The following is a 16,255-nucleotide window of genomic DNA, read 5'->3' on the forward strand; positions in this document are numbered from 1 at the left end:
AAAGAAGTTAAACAGATTCAATCTAAGCAGCGATTGAATGCGAACTGCAAACACTTCTAGCATTTTTGTTATGCCACGGGAAACCCAGATGCATACAAAAGGAAGGTCGCTAAGGCTGAATAGTTTATGAATGCTGTTTACATTTAACAAAGTCTGTTTAGAGACTTAAACCAGGTTTTTCTTATGTGTCATTATAAGCATAATGGGAACACTGTCACCACCTTTTGTCTCCTTTCACTAAGCCAACTTTGGATCCAATTGGCTTTGGTGCCCTTCCTCCTAGGTCGTCACATTTGTTGGTGTTTCAGTAAGCAGAACAGGCCATGGCATAATCAGAGCAGTGTCTAGTGTAAAGCACAGCATCCTTTAGATTGCAGTCCTATACTATATTGCCCCCACAATTCAGTTTTTGTTTAATCTTTGATTTGATTAACGCCATGGTCTAGTTGACATTTTCCACTTGACAATTTTTTTCATGTCAAAAACTTGACATGAAAATGAACAGATGTCACTGCTCTGGCTAAGCTAGTTTAACAATGCTCAAAGACATTTTTCAGTTTATTTTTGGTGGTTAGGACATGCTCTGGCCACTTAGTTGTTTAGATCTTGTTACATAAGGCTGTGTTACCATAAAGGGATCAAACTGATTCTCATCTGCTAGAGCTGTTTGTCAGAACTGCACAAGCCAAGAAAGAAATTTGTTTGGTGATCTGCAGTGAGCACAGGTCACTGCACAATATTGGGCCAGTATTCCAAGACTTACTGTATGTGTTCATTTCATTGAAGGCCATATCCCTGACAAGAAAATCACAGCATTTCAAAATACAAAATACTTTCAAATTAGTTGCAAAAATCAAGGGAGACTTGAGAAAATGGTCATGCAAATGATTTAATAATACCATGAAGGGTTTTCAAAATCTCATTCTCTTTCAATGTGTGGAAAGAGCTCAAAGTACTTCATAAAATCACGAGTCACATGTAAAAATGATAAAGGTGTTATATATATCAGGACCAGACAACATTTATTGAGATATCAAGATAAAGTGTCTGTTGTTCCAGTTTAATAAGCAAAGGTTACACTACTGCCTGAGTTATACAAGCAGTTAAAGGTTAAAGTGCCACAGAAGAGGCTGAAGATTTCTCTTTTTGTTATAGACTCACACAGGCATAGAAATAGGCCCTTTGGCCCATCACATCAATGCCGACCATCAAGTACATACATAATAAAGCCCCTTACCTGTACTTGGACCATAGCCTTCAGACTGTGCAAGCTCAAGTGCTTATCAAGTTAATTAAGTGCTGTGAAAGTACCTGTCTCCATCACTTCTCAGGAAAAGCATTCCAAATTCCAACCTCTCTCATGGTGAATAAGTTCTTCTTCAGATCTCCCTAAATCTATGCCCTTTAGACAGATCATAGGAGCAGAATTTGGCCATTTGCCTTTCAATATTCAATGTTTCACTGAAATTCCCCCTCATTCTTCTAACCTCCAGCGACTGCAGGCGTGGAGCCTTCAAACGCTCCTCTTGCATTAACCTTTTCATCCCCAGAATAATTCTCATGAACCTCCTCTTGACCCTCTCCAATACTAGCATATCTTTTTGTCAGTAAGGGGCCCAAAACTGCTCATAGTATGTAAAGTGCAGTTTGACCAAAGCCTTATAAAGCCTCAACCTTACACTCATGCTCTTATATATTAGTCCTCCCAAAATGAATGCTAACATTACATTTGGCTTCCTTACCACAAACTCAACCTGCAAGTTAACTTTTAGAGAATCTTGCACAAGGACTAGCAAAAATATAGTCTTATATCACTGCTAGAGGGAAAAGTTTCCTCCTATTTCTACTATCAATAACTCTCCTAGTTTTATATTCCTCTGTCTTCTTCAAACTCAGGCTTCTCCTTTCCAAGGAAAACAAAACTAATCTATCCAGCTTCTGTTCCAAAACGAAGTTCTCCATTCCAGGCAACATCCTGGTGCACCATCTCCAGTATAACCATGTCCTTCTTATACTGAGGATATTTACCCTAATATGACTGGTAAGTGCACTTGTTTAAAAAAAAGTGAGTGACACCAGCTTGGTTGGTTTTCAATTAGCCTAGTAGCTTCTTGTTTTACTGATGAACACAGAAGATTCTGCAGATGCTGGAAATCCAGAGGAACACACAAAAAAATGTTGGAGGTATTCAGCAGGTTAGGCAGTATCTATGGAATTGTATAAACAGTTGGCATTTTGAGACAAGAACTATTTCACTGATAGTTTTTAAAAAATCAGATTAAATAAAAAATTAGAAATTGTCCTCAAACTGCCATGAGCATATTTCCAGATAATTTCCATCTGCATTACTTGTCCAGTAATAAAACCACAATACTACTAGACCCTCAATGATTCAACAAATAGAGAAAAAACAACTGGTTACCAATTAATCATTAGTCATGAACTAAATTAGAAAGGTACTTTTTCATGCTTCTGATGAATTCTCAAGAATTACTCCAAATGAATACACTTGATGCATTAACATTGATTAGCAAGGATTATTAAATAAAACATAGAAAAACAGAATTTCCGTTCTACATTTATTCACTACATTCACCTCCATTGCCTTTCTGCAACTCCATTCAATTTTTGAAGGTGTTTGTACTGAGTATGATGATCACAAATATCTTCCTTATATTTCAATTGCACAGTCATGTTTTATGTTAGCCTAGAGCGTAGGAAGATAGCTTGATATGGGCTGTGGAATAGTACAGCACAGAGGAGGACAAACCTGCCGATGCTGATGATGATGTACACCAATTTGGTCCAATTTGCCTGTGTTTGGACATTTCCCTTTAAACCCCACCTATCCATGCTCTTACCCAAATGTCTTTTAAATGCTGTTATTATATTTTCCTTAACCTTTTCCTCTTAAAGCTCTTTCCATATATGCACCCATTTTTGCATGAAAATAATTCCTGCAGGTCCTTTTTAGATCTTTCACCTCTCACCTTAAACCAGTGCTTTCCAATTTTTAGTTCCCTTCCACTGGGAAAAAAAGACCACCTGCATTCATCCTATCTATAACCCAATCTACATCCAACCTCTCACGTCCTCATTATACATCCTCTCTGCACTCTTTCCAGTTTAATGATGTTTTTCCCGTATCAGGACAACTAAAACTGTATTAAATACTCCAAGAGCAGTGTCACCAACGTCTTGTATAACTACAACATGTCCCGATTCCTATACACAGTGCTCTGACTGATGAAGGCTATGGAGAAATAACAGCACAGGCCAGTATTCACTCCATACGAACAATGAGAAATGTGATAAATTTGTTTTCTCCATCCCAAAGCTTTAGTACTGAGACTAAATGTCCCAGTGTATGGGACATTGGAAAAAATGTTGAATTTCCCCATGGGGATGAATAAAGTATCTATCTATCTAATAGTAGCATTCCTATGCCATATTAGTTGACATTATAAGGATCAGCATAGGCTCTCTGAGCTTCTATATTCACTTAATTCAGCTCCACACAAGGTGGTAAACTTTTTGTTAGTTCCAGTTTTTGACAGTAACTTCAGTAACAGCATAAAATATTGTTATACTTTTGTTTGTTTTCTTGCAATTTTAGTCTTGAGTGCCAAAAAGTGAAAACACACTACCAATCTGGACTATTGACTTTTCCATCACTGCTGACAATGTTGTTATATTACTGAGTACCAATGACTTTTTTCACTGGATGAAACTTTACCTGCCATAGTGCTTACTTCCAACCCAAAGCAAGGCGTTTTGTTGCCATAGTGTTGCCAAATGACAGACGTATAACCCATCAAATTAAAGCTGAGGACTTTTAAATATTAGCTGAGACAGGAATCCAGTTGCTCTAAATAATTATGAAGATTATGAAACCAACTAAATAATTCAAACCGTTATTAAGAACCCCCATCACCCAGGACATGCTCTCTTCTTATTACAACCATCAGAGAGAAATATATATATATTTCTGATTGTAATTTATAGTATTTTATGTATTGCATTAAACAACAAATTTAATGACATATCAATGATAGTAGACCTGATTCTGTTGGATTCTGATTCTGATTAATAATATACGTGCTGTTTATTAAGTAAAAGTTATGTAGCTATGCAGTTTTCTGCTGACAAAGTGCACTTTGACCATGTGTTACTTCTTCTTGAATACAGCCCTATGATAGAGCCATTGTCAAAATGAGGAATATTCAACAGTGTTAAAAGCATACACTCCAGCCTGGGTTAATAGTTGACTAAGTCATCTACATTTTTGTAATTTTTTTTGTAAATAAAATCCCATCTCTATGCATCTAATCAAACATATCTTTACTATTTCAATCAGATCTGCATGACAAATTCATTGTATTAACTATTATTCAGAAAATGCTACTTTGCCGTAAAAGAGTAACCACATACTTGGATGCAGGTAAATCAGCAATCATTCACTAATAACTGGACTGATAATGCTTTAAATATATAAACGCAAGCTGAAGTTAAAACAGGCAGAATCTCCGTTATGTAAAGTGTGACGTATAAGAAGTTACTTATTACATAAAAAAGGACACAGCTGTTGCACTGAAAGAAATGGAAGCCTGCAGCAGCTCAAACCTCATGCAAACCTAACAGACATATATTAAATTAAATCAGAACCACGGCATATAAAAAATGAAGCATTACCATTGTTGATGTTTGATGTCAATAGGCTTATTGATGGCATACGGTGACCCCTGAAGGTAAGAGCTCCTGTACCTAGTCACTTTCTGCGGAGATGTTAAGTATTCACAGCTTGTTGGCAGACTCATTTTTCATTCTAATAGCTCAACTACATAACCATTAGTTTCATTTCCCTTGACTAGGAAGCTATCCTTTTAACGCTTGTTCATAGTTCCATTTTCTTTAATTACTAAGCTATTACTTATTCAAGAGAGGGCGTTTCACAATTTCTGGCAGTTCGAACTGAGTCAGTGTGCATGTGCTATACTGTGTCACTGTTTGGATTTGCTATCTGCTTTCCTTCAGGAAATGCACTGATAGCTCACTGACAGAACAGGCTGGGTTTCAGGCTTCCTGAATCAAGTCAGTGATTATCAAATGACCACAAATGCCGATCCAAAATGCAACTATTACCAGCTAATTCTGCACAGAAACTACCAAATTTTAAAAATAGCAGTGCCATAAGGTCAATTAACTAACGTTTCTTTTTTTTCTCTAGAGTTAAACAATTGAAAATCTATCTTTCTATATTTACCTATGTTTAAAGCAGGACTGTAGTCAATTCAAGATCATCTAGTGTCATTCAGAAAACTTAACTGGGCCAGTTCCGTCATCAGTCACCCATGGGATTGAACAATGAATTTCCCAATAGGATAAGATGGGATAAAATCATTCCAATGCAATGTGCCCTGGAGATTTCCTTTGGGCACTCAAATGACAACTAGTCTTTACACTTACATATCAGTGGACCTGCAGATAAATGCAATACTGATCTTTGTTTTTGCCTCCTTCCTTATCAAATGTACCTTGATGAACCTCTGATAATTCAATCCCTCTAGGTATTTGCAGATATAACCACTCCATTGTACCTTGGTGGTTACAAAGCTGCAGCAACCCTGTAACTGCAAGTAATGTGGTGGTAATGACTGGCCTAGAAGGGCCAGGAAGTTCAGGGAAGAAAGCAATTGCCTGTTCTTCATCACAGAGCTTATTTGTACCACATTCTGTCTGAAATTTTATGTTGAACTACATTGTTATGTCTTGTAACTCCAAAAAAACAAATCAAAAGAAAAACATGGGAACCCAGAATAACATATCTACTTAGTTTATTTTCTTTAGCGAGATGCTCATAAATGACTGGGTGGCATAATGATGTATGGCATAATGAATTTTGTAAACTAAGAATACTGAATCAAACAATATATTTACAATATTACTCAAATATTACTGAATTGTTAAGTACACTACACTCCTGCCTGCTTTGCTATAAAATATATCTATCTATGTGTGGTGTATGTACAAACCCCATTTCCAGAAAAGTTGGGATATTTTCCAAAATGCAATAAAAACAAAAATTTGTGATATGTTAATTCACGTGAACCCTTATTTAACTGTCAAAAGTACAAAGAAAAGATTTTCAATAGTTTTACTGACCAATTGTATTTAGTAAATATACACACATTTAGAATTTGATGGCTGCAACACATTCAACAAAAGTTGGGACAGAGTTAAAATAAGTTTGAAAAGTGCACAGAATATTCAAGTAACACCGGTTTGGAAGACTCCACATTAAGCAGGTGAGGTATCATGACTAGGTATAAAAGTAGCGTCCATCAAAGGCTCAGTCTTTGCAAGCAAGGATGGGTCGTGGCTCACCCCTTTGTGCCAAAATTCATGAGAATTGTTGGTCAGTTCAAAAGGAACATGTCCCAATGCAAGATTGCAGAGAATTCAGGTCTTTCAACATCTACAGTACATAATATTGTGAAAAGATTCAGAGAATTCAGAGACATCTCAGTGCATAAAAGTTAAGGTCGGAAACCACTGTTGAATGCGCGTGATCTTCGAGCCCTCAGGTGGCACTGCCTAAGAAACCGTCATGCTACTGTGACAATTATAGCCACCTGGGCTCGGGAGTACTTCGGAAAACCATTGTCATTTAACACTGTCTGTCGCTGCATCCAGAAATGCAACTTGAAACTGTATTACGCAAGGAGGAAGCCATACATCAACTCTATGCAGAAATGCCAGTGAGTTCTCTGGGCCTGAGCTCATCTCAGATGGACCAAAAGACTGTGGAACCGTGTGCTGTGGTCAGATGAGTCCATATTTCAGCTAGTTTTTGGAAAAAACAGGCGTCGAGTTCTCCGTGCCAAAGATGAAAATGACCATCCTGATTGTTATCAGCGAAAGGTGCAAAAGCCAGCATCTGTGATGGTATGGGGGTGCATCAGTGCCCACGGCATGGGTGAGTTGCATGTATGTGAAGGTACCATTGACTCTGGGGCGTATATTAGGATTTTAGAGAGACATATGTTGCCATCAAGGCGATGTCTCTTCCCGGGACGTCCATGCTTATTTCAGCAGGACAATGCCAGACCACATTCTGCACGTGCTACAACAGCGTGGCTTTGTAGACACAGAGTGTGTGTGCTTGACTGGCCTGCTGCCAGTCCAGATCTATCTCCTATTGAAAATGTATGGCGCATCATGAAGAGGAGAATCAGACAACGGAGACCACGGACTGTTGAGCAGCTGAAGTCTTATATCAAGCAAGAATGGACAAAATTTCCAATTGCAAATCTACTACAATTAGTTTCCTCAGTTCCAAAACGATTAAAAAGAGTTATTAAAAGGAAAGGTGATGTAACACAATGGTAAATGTGCCTCTGTCCCAACTTTTGTTGAGTGTGTTGCAGCCATCAAATTCTAAATTTGTGTTTGTTTACAAAATACAATTAAGTTGGTCAGTAAAACTATTGAAAAACTTTTCTTTGTACTTTTGTCAGTTAAATAAAGGTTCACGTGAATTAACATATCACAGATTTTTGTTTTTATTGCATTTTGGAAAATATCCCAACTTTTCTGGAAATGGAGTTTGTACATAAAGGTGGTTACTGGCACCTTAAAACCAGTTGCTTCAGGGAGATGGGGCTCACCAGCTGTGGCTGGCAGCTCATCTAAGAGACAGAAAACTCTGATCTCAAATCTCTGCTGCCTTGCGGCTATACCCACTCGTGGGGAATACTTTGGGAGTAAACCCCAAGGAAAAGTACAGAGCTGGAGTCCCTAAGGCAATCCCACATTGAGGTTAATGCTGACTGGCAACTCCTGCAATGCCGCTGGTACCAAACTGTATCGGTCTCTGCTGCTCCTTTGGATTCATCGGCTGCATGGAGAGAGGGAGCTCACTACATGGACAACAGCTTGCTCTTCGTACTGTACTGCTCAGACTTGCCTATCTAGACAGCTATGCCACAATATCCATGGTCAACCCTGACTGACGTAGGCCCTCACCTCATCTTACTGTACATAATATACTATATAATACAACTACTATATAGACAGCGTAGTAAATTTTAAACTGGTTTATTTTCCCTCTTGTGGGATAACGTATTTCCTGACAAGGGGGGTTCACTCTGCCATGGCAGGTGAGACTTGTGGCTGTGAAACAATCTCAGTTTCTGGGGCCTACTCCATGGTGGTTATAGAAGCTGACTCGGGCACTGCAGGAAGTGGCTCTGACAGCTCAGACACATTTCTTCAGGATGTGATGACAAGCTGCTCGATCTGCTGATCTATCCAGGCCACTATATAAAGCTCAGACCCAATGCCTTCATTTTAACCAGGCCTAGATGACTGGCATGTAGCTCCTCCAACACTTCTGCTCTCAGCTTGGATGGTACAACAAATCTCAATCCCCACAGAAGGCAACTTCTATCAAGAACAAGTTTACCTCAGCACTGGTAAAAATGGGGGAAATCTGCAATTTCTGCTACACATTCCAGCCATTTTGTGCTGTTTTGCAGACCTGAGACAGTGTGGGGTCACTTCTGGTTTCCCTTTGGATCATCTCTGCCATAATAGAGAGCCTTTCGATTTGCATTGAGGACAATACATCAAGTACAAGATCCCCTTTTGTAAATTCTTCACATATTTTTTAAGAGTAAATGGGAAAAACCATCTGCAGACAGAAACCATCTCTGGCTTTGTGCTGCTGCTGTTAGTGGAACACCCCTCTGTGGATTGAAAATATATGATCAGGAATGAGGATAAACTCTCTCTCATTACTGGTTGAAATGTTTTGCACCCTAACTAGACTCGAGAAGAAGAAGAAGAAGAAGAAGAAGAAGAGAGCCCTTAACTCCAAATGGAGTCATCGGGATGTCGTCATGACGGTGTTTTTTTTTTAGCAGGCTTTCTTATTTTTACGAGGCCGAGTTGCTAGCTCAACACTCAACCCAGCACAGATGGAAAGTGTGCAAGGAAGCTGGCTGGATTCGAACTCGTGTGCCTTCACTCCAAAGTCCTCCACTGATGCCACTATGCCACCAGCCAGAGCAACTAGACTCAAGGCTTCTATCCATCTGTGCATAATATTCCCTGCAGCGGTGAGGGAACGTGATGCAAAGGCTATGGGGCGTACACATCCATAACTCATAACATGTGACATGACTGCACCTCTACCATAATGCGTGGTGTCAGAGGTGAGCTTCACTGGACGATGTGGATCATAATATGTGAGTGCAGTGCCTGATGTCACCGTTTCTTTTGCTTTTTGGAAAGTCGCCTCACACTGCTTTGTCCATTTGCCATTTCTTCCTGAACTGTAGTAATGAGTTCCAGGGGTGTAGCACAGTAGCCAGGTTTGACAGGAACCTGTTATAGTAACTGACAAATCCTAAAAAGGACCACAACTCTGACACATACATTGACCTTAAGGCATCCACCACGGCTTGATTTTTGTCAGCTCACTTGTGTAATCAATAGTATCACCATAGTTAAGTTATGCTTGGTTTAAATAATTCACACTTGTCATTTTTTTTAAATTTGAGGGTCTCCCTGCCTTTCCAAAAAAACACATGTTGTGCTTCTCTTTTTAACTCATATGTCTCTCTCCCCATCAGAAGGAAATATGTGCTGTACTTCAGCAGGTAGGTAGTCATCTCAGGTTTGTTTTAAAGCTTCCTTGTCACCACTGTTATTCCTTGTAAATTCCAAAACAAAAGTAATCGAATGAAAATCATGGGAGCCCAAAATATTGTGTCTACTTAGTTCCTCACGCGGTCACATATGACTTGGTGGTGTAATGATGAATGTCATTCATGTACTTCATACACATAATCATAATGGACTATGTAAACAAACTAAGAATGCTTAATCAAATAAAATATTTACAATATTACTCAAAGATTACTGACATGTTAAATACACTTCAAATGTATTCAAAGGTTCTGAAATTTATGACTGTAACTGGATTTTGCAGCGTTAACACACCAAAATGTTCTGTCACTAATTTGTGGTCCTTTGCAGGTTCTGCAACTTGAATCAGGCTCAGCAGGTACCAAACACTGAATGTTTCAGAGTAAAAACAAGAATTTACACTGGAGGAATTATAAGCCTTTTACTGACACTGTAAAGGGATTCCTCCTGTGAACATTCAGTGGATAAAGTTATGCCAGATGTTAGTTTAGGCACTGACACTGACTCTTGTTGATCTTATGTGCATGACAACTGATGACACTGGAATCATGGCGGATATTTTTCGTGTTGTACGCTAATTTGCTTTATAATCTGACCACTCTGCGTCATTCCTGCAGGCTTTCACCTGCACGTGCCAACACCCTCATCAATATGGCGCCATCACGCACAAAAGCCATGTTCGTGCAATAATGGGCAGACAAAGGAAAAACCACAGCAACTGTATAATGTAGATAGCTGATGTTAACAGCATTAGCCATTCTGTTGAATAGATTGAAAATCCTTGTCCTGAGCTCTGCTACAGAATTTATACCATTTACATTCCACCCTTGCTAGATGAAGTAACCATTCTCTGAAATATTATTTGCATTGTTTATTTTACTTGGTGGCCACACAACACTCATTGGTGTATTTTTCCTGATAAGCTTCCTTGTTTCTACTCTTTTTATCAATTAGTTGTACTAATCATCTGCATCCTTAATATCTAAGTTTGATTATAACTATGAACCCAAGGTTAATATTATTATTTCATGACCATGCGAACAGGCTTTGATAACTAAAGAAGTTTATGCACTCAAATTTTCATGTAAATCTTGAAGCTGCTGCTGTAAATGCAAGTAAAATCAATTTAGAGAGTCAATGTATAAGTTCAGTTGGCAAATTTAAGCACAATTAACTCATTAGCAGATAAATTAAAATGCTCTCTAGATAAGGTTAAGATGAAGGGGTTAAAATCTATGTGCTAATCCAGCAAAGTATTGTCATTAACATATTGATCTTGGCATTCCAACATATTTTAGCTCATTTAAAACTGGTTTAAAAATTAACACAGTTTTAAAAGCTTAATACATTTTAATTATAAATAATCAAAACAGCATTTCATGATCTTTTACAGATCCCAGTTGTAAATTAGTGACCTGCCAGCACAAATAAACTGTGCTTTTCAAAATATTAACAGAAATTGTTTTTATTAAAGTATAAAAAAAATCAGACTTATTTGGAGAGCAAGCAAAGCAGTGCAGATGATGCAAATAAAAGTTGAAAATGGTGAAAATACATAGCAGGAAGTCCACTGTGGAGATATGGAAGTTAGGGCAAACATTTCAGTTTGAGTTAATGTGAAATATTTACACTCTCTTCCTCTTTGCATGTGCTACCTATAATGTTGACTTAACAGTTTGCGTACTCTTGGACATGCTTCCAGGTATTACGTTCCCCAGTAACCGGGTGACTTACCAGCAAAGATAGATAGGTCCACTGAAGCCTGATGCTACTATTTCCAAATGTTTTTAATTATAAAGGGGCTCAAACGTATGGTTACTACAAAACATTCAGATCATATACATCGTCAAAACTCAATCTAAAGCACAGGTGTAGTAATAATCAATCAAAAATTAGCTCTATCGTTGTCTAGGGGATACTGAGTCCAATTGGGTATAAGAGTCACTCAAAGTCTGCAGGCTTCCCCGTTTTGGGAATCGCTGACATTTCACGTGTTGGATAGAGAGAGAAGGAACATTTGCCCGTCATCTTTGCGAAGCAAATCCCTGTTGTTAGTTAAAACGGTTTGTCCTTTGGTTCCAGCCACAGACTCCCGATCCGGAATCTAACGCACGTGGCTTCCTTCAAAATGGCTTCCCGCTCCGACGGGAAGCACTATCGTGTCTTCTTCATGTGTCTCCTTGGTGCGTCTGAGGCCCCGCCTCGGCAGCCCACCTTTTATCTGGATTGGCAGGGTTGTCGATGTCCATCAGGGTCGGGGGGCGAGGCAATCTTTCCCCCATCACCCATCTCACCTTGCCCTGAGGGTCTGCACGTAGGCCAGTTCCTTATTCCACAAAGGTGTCTCCCAAGACAATGGCTATGTCCAAGGCTTTTGTCTTGTTGAGCGACCAGCCCACATTCCAAACCGTAAGGCTCTCTCTCTCTCTCTCTCTCTTGCGATTCTCACAAAGGAGGGGGCTGAGGTCATAACACAGGTCACTGGGGAGTCAGGACACTGGAGTTCAGATTATTTCAATCTAATCTACTGTTGAAAGCAATGAGTTATGGCTGATTAGAAAATCTATCCCACCGTGTGGAAACTTTTGTAGTTCACTGACTGGAAACATTTGAGAGAACAAATGATAAAAACAGAAGACCAATAAGAGGGAAGGTATCAGAGTCATAATCACCTTAAATGCAGGACACTGAGAAAGAAGTCACAAGTGAAGCTGCTGCCACACAGCAAGTAAGTCGGTGAATGATTGACTTTGTTAAAGGTTTATAGTTCAGCATCTCAGTATCACAGTTTGATTCAGCATTGATGCACCATCAATAACTCTCGGAGACGGAAGGTGAACGATAGGCTTTTATTAGCAGCAAAAGGGACCACGACATCCTGGAGACTGAGGGAGGAGCAGTGCCTCCAATCGCCTTTATACAGGGGTCTGTGGGAGGAGCCACAGGAGCAGTCAGCAGAGGGGCGTGTCCAGACAGGTATACATAGTTTACCATAAGCAGAGAGCACTGAAAAGTTGTCCCAAGTATTTGAACATCAGTGTGAGAGCTCAGCAGTCTGGGCTAAAGGAAAATAAGACAGTAAACCTCAGGGTAGTATATGGTGACATATATATACTTTTATAATAAACTTATTTTCAACTTTGAAAACTCCTGAGAATTGGGTTCAATCCTGACATAATGTGCACACTAATTACATGAGCAGTAAGTGAAAGCATAACTAGAAAGAGTTAAAAACACAAAGAAGAAATGTGAAATAAATCAACAAGAAACAAAACTGGAGCAAGATAAATAATCAGATCAAGTTGGGACAGGAACAGAACCAATAATTGATAGATGGGAAAATATGTCTGGAAAGATGTTTGAGTTTTCAGAATTTTCCATTTTTATTTCAGCCTTCTATCATCTACACATATGTAATTAATTTTCTCTGCTTCAATATCCAGCCGACAGACAGATGGAGAAGACGTAAAACTGGATTAGAAATTAAATGAAAATCAAAAGAATTGCAACTGAAATAGAAACAGAAAATGTTGCAATCACTCAACAGGTCAGGCAGCATCAGAGGAAAGAAATAATTTCAAGAATAATTAAAATATTATCTCTATTATTTTTACTATTTGAAAAATGTCAGAATTGATGTTGTTTTCCAATCATCATGTTCTACTCAGGATGCTTTTTGAACCTGTGTCTTCTTACAATTTATGATTTTTCTTGGGTCATTCATATTATCTTCTATTTAATTTTTTTAAAAACTGTGCCTTGCTATAATTATGATTTTTAATGGGCCATTTTATCCCTCACATCATTAGAAAGTGAATAAAGTCCTGTTCAAACTCCAAAGGGTATTTTGGTAGACCACATTATCCAATGTTTTTATAATAGTAAAAGTGAGTAAACATTGCACTATTTTAGCTGGAACTGTTCCCATTCAATGAACCCAAGGTAAGCGTACATGAATAAAAGAGTACTAAATATTTTTAAAAATCAAATAAGCTAAGTTACATAACAACACAGATAAGTTGGTACAAATTCCAAAATATAATATTCAATGGATAACTTTTCTGAAAGGATTCAAGGCTAGTATTGTAACAAATCTTTGCCATTTCAGCAGAACGATTTCCATTTAAGTAGAGAGTGACACATTTCAGATGAATGCATAAACATCTTTTTTGGAGAATCCTATTTTTTAAATTTCAAGACAACTCCCTGTTGTGAGAACGGAAGCAGAAGTCAAAATAAACTAAAGGCCATTCTCACAAAATAAATGTATCAGCTTTTTATTCTAATAATTTTATATATGAAAATAAAATATGGACAAAATGTTGGAAGATATTACAAACAAACTAAGAACATCAGTTTGTTCTTTATGTTTTCTGAGAAGGGACCATTCCATACTGTTTGCACTAACGTCTCTAATTTCAGTTGGAGCTCCTGTACAGCCTAGGCATCAATATGGAAAATAACATATGATCACAGATTGGTTTTCCAAGAATCGAACTCGTGAATGGCTCTCAGGTACCCAATAGTTCAGTCAATGCATGCATTTCGAGGAATTTTCTCATTACTTAACTTATATAAAAGCCAACGTTCAAATGAGATCGGATCCGATGGGTCTCTACACTGTTCAGATTCTGACATTTAACAAAAATAACAAGTCCTTCGAACAGGTGTAAAGAAAAATCACCCCTTCCTGGACTTTACTCCTCTTTAAACATAATTACTTCAGAGTCCATTTCAAGGCACCGATTAGCGATTAACATCAAGTTTCTTTGATATAATTCCTCTTGCTTTATTACTGTTTTATTCATAGTTGATCCTGTCTATCATCCTTAATGGACTTGTCAAATCATTTCTGCGTATTCTCTATTTTGCAATAAAAAGATTTAAGTTAAATAAGTGGGCAGAGAAGTAAACTTAGTTGCTTCATTCTATAAGTAACAATTAATTTTGATATTTAAACACATGTTGAATGAAGGAGTGTAATACATACTTGTACAAACTATTAATCAGAATACACAGTGCAGGAAATGTAAATTTCATCCAACAATTGGCTTTGACACAGAAGTTCAACGCCATTCAGTTGATTTAACATCGTTATTCACAAAGACGTCAATTGACGTGAATGTTTAACTATAAATGTTTTATAGTGATAAGGATTTAGAACACTTGTATTTGAAGTTCAACATTTTATGCTCCAATAAAGCAATTGGAATAAAGCTGTCAAAACTAGTTAACCAGTCAGTAAATATCATTCACAACACCAGAATCCTAAAAAAACCCTATAAATCTTATGGCCATACAATACAAGATTTTTAGAATGCGCTATGGGAAATTTTAATCACAAAATAATCAAATTATAACAAGTTTTGCATTACTTGTAACATTCAAGAGTGTCGCTCTGGGCACAGATTCAGATACACAATAATGAGCTCAAAGGTTGTGCAAGGTTCAATTCACATGTTTACTGACATATTCAGATGTTTGGATGCACCAGAATATATAATGTGAACACTGCACAAGCTAACCATTCTGAAAAACAGGGGAAGACTTACACGGCTAAAGATATCTTCTTAACAACCTGCAGATTTACTGGGAATTGAGTTGGAGGAGAACTTGATTCATAATATCAGTACAAGTGCAAGATGTGTATGATTACCCCCTAAAGGAGAATGCTTGTGTGTGACTTTGTTTAGAGTGGGGAGGTTGATGTATGAACAGCCACCACATGGCCCTTGACAGATCGGGGTCAGGGTTCAATGGCATGGAATGCAAGACGATTGAGGACCCTTTCCTGCTGCAGCTTTCCTTCGTCTTCACTGCCATTGTGGTATGTCATCATCTTCCACCAGCTCCACTGTTGATATCTTGGTTGGATCGCTCTTTGGCTGAAACCTTCCCCACAAAGACATGGTGATGATCCTCAGAGAAGATTTGCAATAATAAAGTTGTCAACATAACATTTTGTCATAGTTCTTACTCCACAAGCAGACGAGTAGGCCAGGAAGATGCTTTCCCAGCATCCTCAGTGAGAATTGGTGATGATCATCAAGGGCTGGCTTCCTTGTGCCATCTGCATCTCACAGATGATCATGAATAGATAAAAACCACAAAGTCCAAGGTGACCCATTTCCCTTTGTTCTTACTTATTTCAGTACAAATCATGAACACACGCAAAAATATCAACCTATCAAACAATTTTATAGACCCAAGAAATAAGACATAAAGTTGTTGGCCAGTCATCTGTCGATATTACCGAGGTACCTGCTTATCATATTGGTGTGGCTAACCCACTTTATCTACACAAGCAGCGGTGCAGGTAGCAGATGGTTGTAAAAGTGGACATTGAAGAGTTCTGTCCCTTTGAGTTGCACCATCACATACAGAGCATCAGGGGTGCGAGCTATCTGGTTCATGGGCCACAGCAAGGGCTATATCTGAATAAAAGTGGTGGCAGAATGTTAACAGCACCTTCTATAAATAAATATGGTGGGAAATCTCTCTACCAGTCAGCTGCAGCAGTCAATGTGTACAAACCCCTCCAGCA

General features: G+C 38.3%; 1 protein-coding gene across 6 annotated transcripts in view; it reads right to left on the reverse strand.

The window, feature by feature from the left end:
* pde4d (phosphodiesterase 4D, cAMP-specific) overlaps positions 1-16,255 on the reverse strand; it is a 1,157,264-nt gene that overhangs the window by 344,199 nt on the left and 796,810 nt on the right. Inside the window, exon 1 of one of the 6 annotated variants that reach the window (XM_073064486.1) lies at positions 4,693-4,762. The exons of the other annotated variants lie outside the window; for them this stretch is intronic. The gene's annotated coding sequence lies outside the window, so the exon portion shown is untranslated. Of the gene's footprint in view, positions 1-4,692; positions 4,763-16,255 lie in introns of those variants that run through there. 6 annotated transcript variants of the gene reach the window in all.

The sequence above is a fragment of the Hemitrygon akajei genome, chromosome 13, assembly GCF_048418815.1.
Source record: "Hemitrygon akajei chromosome 13, sHemAka1.3, whole genome shotgun sequence".
Lineage (NCBI taxonomy): Eukaryota > Metazoa > Chordata > Chondrichthyes > Myliobatiformes > Dasyatidae > Hemitrygon > Hemitrygon akajei.